A 6,007-nucleotide genomic window follows, 5' to 3' on the forward strand; every position below is an offset into this window, starting at 1 on the left:
TTGTTATTACACTTGCAAATCCATTAGTCCTTTTGTATGATTCTTGATTTTTCATTAAACTTATTATATTGTTAAAAAAAAATAAAAGATACTATAATATTAATTGGCATAGAGTCTATTTTGATTAAAATTGTTGCCTCCTTTATTACCATTACACTTTTTTCTTTTTTTTGTTAGTATAGATAAACATTAATAAAAAAATAATAAGGTACTTTGATTGAAAAGTAAAAGTCATTTTGAGTATTTTCATATATAGTTTGATTTGTGTAATTTTAACACACTTAACACAAATCTTATTTGTAAATTTAAATAAAATAATTCAAACTCCCCTCATGTACAGGTAGGATGATATTATTTGGGAATCATCAATTAAATATTTATCTAGTAGGAATCTTTAGTATTTATATAAAAAAATATCTTTATGGTATAATATCAATTCATCTAGATATCTATTACATTAATGCTCTTAAAATCTTTTAGTGTATATATGTTGTGAAACAACTTAGTCTTTTCTCACATATCATATTCCTTCTTAACATCAAGAGAAAATATTTGTAGCATCCTAGTTGATAACAGGAAGATGGCCTACAAGCCAGAAACAAGGGAAGACTTATGCCATGTTTTGATCGTGAAATCCTTGAATGATCAGGGAAGTCCGATTGTTAACATTGATTTGGTGACAATGCAGCCCCTTGTCAATGATGAGAAGATGGTTGTCAGTCATGAAGTGAAGGAGGGAAACGATGTTGGTGTGGAAGCTCAAACCACTGGATCTGAACCGATTCATAACATGGAGCCCTTGAATGAACACAACCCGGTTGTTGACCCTAATGTGGTGCTAATATTGCCACATGCTGTTGATTTGAAGATGGAAGCCATACATGAAAGGGCGGAAGAAGATGATAATGTAACTGAGAATTCAACTATCGGACATGAGCAGTCTTTGAATACGGAGGGTGGCCAAAGTGTTGGCTCTAGTGTGTTGGATTCCTCCTCAACCTCGGAGGAAAATCAGGTAGTGTTACCTTCTCAAAAAAGGTCTTTCTCTTGCAACTACTGTAATCTATCTTTTTTGGATTTCCATGCTTTGGGAGGGCACCAAAATTCCCATAGGCGTGAGCGTGGCCTCATAAATAAACGCAAGTATAATCGATCCCCTTCTCCGGCATACACTCACTACCCTTACACCCATCACCATTCACCTATGTTTTCTTCCGCATTAAACAGATCTTCTCCATTAAGGTTAAGATACACTAATAGGCCATTTCCTTCAGGGTTACAAATGGACCCTTATACCAATGGGCCTCCATTTATTGGGTCAAACAATCGTTATGGATCCACTTTTGGGTCCTTTTATAGCACAGGATCCCCAATCATGCCTCACAACTATGTGCTCCCACAGCCACTCTATTCAAGTAGGTTTAGGAGTTTTGGAGAGTTTCATGCAAACATTAATAGTGGTGGTACTGGTACTGGTGGAGGCAACAACATCAATGTTGCACCACCATTTAGGTTCCCGGGAAGTAGTAGTAACCATGGAGGAGGTGTGTCGAGGTATCTTTCAGAACCATCGGCTCACAATGGGAATGGCACTATGGATGCAGGCTTTCTGACTCTTGGTAATGGACCTGTGGAAGGTGATGGTGGAGGTGAACTTGATTTGGATCTGAAACTTTGAAGGATGTCATTTGATTTGGATCTGAAACTTTCAGTTTGTTTGTGTGTTTTGTTTTTAGTTTTTCATCTCTTTCATTTTTTCTAGTAGTTTTTGTTGTTGTTTAAGAACAATGATGTTGAATAATTATGATTGCATTTCTTAATTGGTAGGTTTTTGGACTTTTGATTTATTAAATGGTATGCAACATTTTTTTTTTCGATTCTAATAATATTATTTGTTGTTTTAATTTAATGATTATTCATTTTATTTTATTGTAAATAAAAAAAATACATGCACACAATAAAAAAAAAATAATAACAATAATGCAAACAGCTACATTAAGAAGAAAAAATATTTATTTGTTTTATAATTCTCCTATCCTCCCAAATAATTAAAATAAATTATTACAAAAGGAAGATGAAAAAAAAAAATTATTATTTTTTCATTCTTCAAATCACTGCACCAAAATTATTTTTTACTCACAAAACATTTTTTCCTGCCATATTATATTGAGGGTTAAATAAAGTCGTTTAAAGTGAAGTGAAAAAATATATGGGTAATAAAAATTATTAACACATAAATTTTTTAGTTAGAGATTATTATGTGTTGGTAAGGAGTGAATTTGGAGAAGAGAATGTGAATGATGTGTTACTATATCACTAAGTATAAAAAAATATAAAGTGTAAAAAGAGAAAAAGAAAAATATAAAGTGTAAAAAGAGAGAAAAATTGTTATTTTTTCAGCCAATTAGTTTGCCAACGTCGTTCTCTATCAAATTCTCTCCCCAATCATTATATATTTTAAATTTTTTTATTATTTTTAAATTTCATTACACTATTAATTTTTAAAGTATTAATAATTTTTTAAAGTATTATTAATTATACATAAATTAATTATTTAAAATCAAAATTATAAATGTCTATTATCAAAATATATTATATTATTTAACACAACACATATTTAAAAAGTCAATAAACTAAATATCTATTAATAAAATTTCAATTCAAAAAAATGACATGAAAGACACCAACAAAAAAGGTGCAGTATAGACAAGTTTTGTGTATGCATGAAAGAAAGAAGCAAAAAGAAACAACCAAACCAAACATATCTATATCCATTATTCTTCTTTCATATTTTCATATTCTATTCATCACTATTTCACTAAAAAAATGCTAGTATTTTTACTCCTTTCCTTGCCTATCAATATTAATAATTAGTGACGTTACATATTTCTTTTTTCAATCATAGTCTTGACAGAAACTTGTAAAACTAAAAGAAATCTAAATCATACGAAAAAAATTTGGGAAATCTGATTAAATAACCTCAAAGATGAGGTTATTTGATCTGGTGGTGGCTTAATAATTTTTTTGCGCTCGTGGTCTTTTTATTTATTTGGACGAAATTGCCATTGTCGCGAAACGCTAAGTGACTTGGCGTTTCGCGAAGTGACAGTATGTGAAATGTCCAGATTACCCTTACTATTTAATATAACCTCAGTCATTTTTTTCATTTCTTTTCTTCTCCTTCTCTCTCTTCCCGCTCTTCTCCTCCTTCTCTCTAAACTCCGGCGGCGGCGATCTTGGCAGCGACGGTTCGTTCGAAATCCACTATGAGCTCCACGACGAGCACGAGCACTGTTCCAATAGGTACGTGTATTTTAAGCATGTTTTATTGATGTTCGTTTTCTTCGATTGTTTAGGGTTTGCTTCCCGTTTCGCGAAGGCCTTCCCGTTTCGCTAAGTGCCTAACGATTCGCGAAGGCCTTCCCGTTTCGCTAAGTGTCTAGCGATTCACGAAGTATTAATTATCCGTCTCTAAATCAAATCATGTTTTTTATTGCAGCTGAAGTTTTCGTTTTCTATAATGGAGAGTGGAAACTTGATGCTAATGGAATACTGTATTTTGATGCATCTTCAATCAAAACATTTGATCTACCCCAAAGTACTCGTTATGCTGAATTACTTGATATACTCTATGATAGACTTAATGTGCAGAAATCAACATACGATTTAGTGCTCCAAGTGAAGTATGATATTCCGAATATCAGAAATCCAAAACCTGTTTTTATTGATAATGATGGGGATTTGAACATATATTTATCACGCTTGATTTTAGGTCGAACCGTGTCACCATTGTGTGTATCTGTAGTGGAGAAGTCAACATTTACTAAAGAAAAGATACCACTACTTACATACCCAACTCAAGAAAGTATACCACCACCACAACTTACTCAAAATTTTGTACCACCCGTTGTACCCTCGGAATTCTTTGTTGAAAGTCAAAATGAAGCCGGAGAAAGCTCTTTGCCTCACATCCCACTTACTCAGGACTTGCATGTTAATAGTGGTGAAAAAGCATCAATACTTATACAACCAAGTGCAAGAAGATCATCATTGGGTACACCAACTAGTGCAAGAAATGCATCAATGGGTACACCATCTAGTGCAAGAAGATCATCAATGGGTACACCATCTAGTGCAAGACGATCTTCAATGGGTACACCATCGACAGACCCGACAGACACATCACCGCCAGACCCCTCATTTGCGATGGCATTAACTAATGAAACCGTATTGGAAGTCGGTTCGTTGTTTGAAAATAAAAAAGAACTTCAACTTGCTCTATATAAATATGCGATGACCAATCATTTTGAATTCAAAGTGGAGAAATCAAGAAAACATCTTTGGGAACTCAAAAGTTTGGATGAGACATGCAAGTGGAGGTTGCGGGCTGTGAAAGGTATGTTTTCTGAGATATTTGAGATCCGAAATTTGAGCAACAACACTCATGCTCAGTTTTGTCGAGGCCCAAGAAAAAAATGCAAACACCAGCATGGGTTATTGGGCAGTGCGTGAAGAGAAAGTACATGGACCATCATCATAACCACTTGCCTAAGAAAATAATTGAAGACATGTAGTCAACTTATGAGATATTTTTGACTTATAATAAGGCATTGAGGGTAAGGGAAATGCTTTAATAGCGGTGCAAGGAACGGTAGAGGATTCCTATGGAATACTGCTATCATACCTTTACATGATGGAGAAGTGTAATCCTGATACCATAACCGACATACAGACAGACGAGCTCGGCCACTTCAAGTATATGTTCATGTCCTATGCCTCTCAATTAGGCGTTTCAAATCATTTTGTCGTCCTGTATTATGTGTTGATGCTAGTTTTCTTAAGCACAAGGTGGGTGGTCAATTATTGGTGGCTATTGCATTGGATGCGAATGAGCATTTATATCCTATCGCATTCGGCGTTGTTGATTTAGAGAATAATAACTCCTGGACTTATTTTATGCAAAAACTGAGAGACGCAATTGGATTAGTTGATGATCTCGTCTTCGTATCCGACAGACACCCAAGCATTGCCAATGCCTTGTGTGTTGTTTTCCCAGAAGCAGACCACGGTGCGTGCACATATCACATAAAGATGAATATTGTGGCCAAATTCAAAAGTTATAAGTGTCATGAGGAGTTTGATTCGGCTTCTATGGCGTACATTGTCCACGAATTTAATCGGTTTTTTGACAAGATTAAGATTAAAGATCATAGGATTGGTTCCTATTTGGAAGAAATTGGGTTTCAAAGATGGAGTAAAGCATTTTTTCCCGGTAAACGATACAATCAACTCACAAGCAATTATGCTGAGAGTTTCAATAGTCAGAGTAGGGAAGCCAGAAAGTATCTCATTTCAAAAATGGCTGAGTATTTAAGATTCACAATACAACATTGGTTTAAGGATAGAAGAGAAAGAGCGTCAAATCACGAAGAAGTTTTATCTCCAAATTATAAGAAGGTGTTACGTGAGGGATTCGAGAAGGCCAGATTCTATACAGTCCATTCGCTTAACCGATTCGAGTTTTATGTGCATGACAATCAGTCCCATTTCAAAGTCAATTTGAAAGACATGAACTACACTTGTAGAGTATTTGAAGTTTCGGGTCTTCCTTGTACGCATGCAATGGCTGTTGCCCGTAGTCGGAATTTGGTTTCTTATGACTTCTGTTCAAGGTATTATTTAGCTCACGTGTTCAATCTGTTTAACCAATTAATAATTCGTTATATTTTCCCTACACACAGGTATTACACAACTGAGTGTTGGATAAATTTATATGCCGAGACATGTTATCCTCCTGGTGATGAAGAAAATTGGGATGTTCCCGAACATATCAAGCAACGTTCGTGTATTAAACCAAATGTCAAGGTTAAGAAAGGCAGGCCACAAACAAAGCGTAGGTCATCCCAGGGTGAGGTCCGTAAGGTCTCGAGATGATGCAGCTCATGTGCTGGGCTAGGACATAATAGGGCAACATGCAAAGCAGTGATGCATGCACCATCTACTGCAA

The sequence above is a fragment of the Impatiens glandulifera genome, chromosome 1 (assembly GCF_907164915.1).
Source record: "Impatiens glandulifera chromosome 1, dImpGla2.1, whole genome shotgun sequence".
Classification (NCBI taxonomy): domain Eukaryota; kingdom Viridiplantae; phylum Streptophyta; class Magnoliopsida; order Ericales; family Balsaminaceae; genus Impatiens; species Impatiens glandulifera.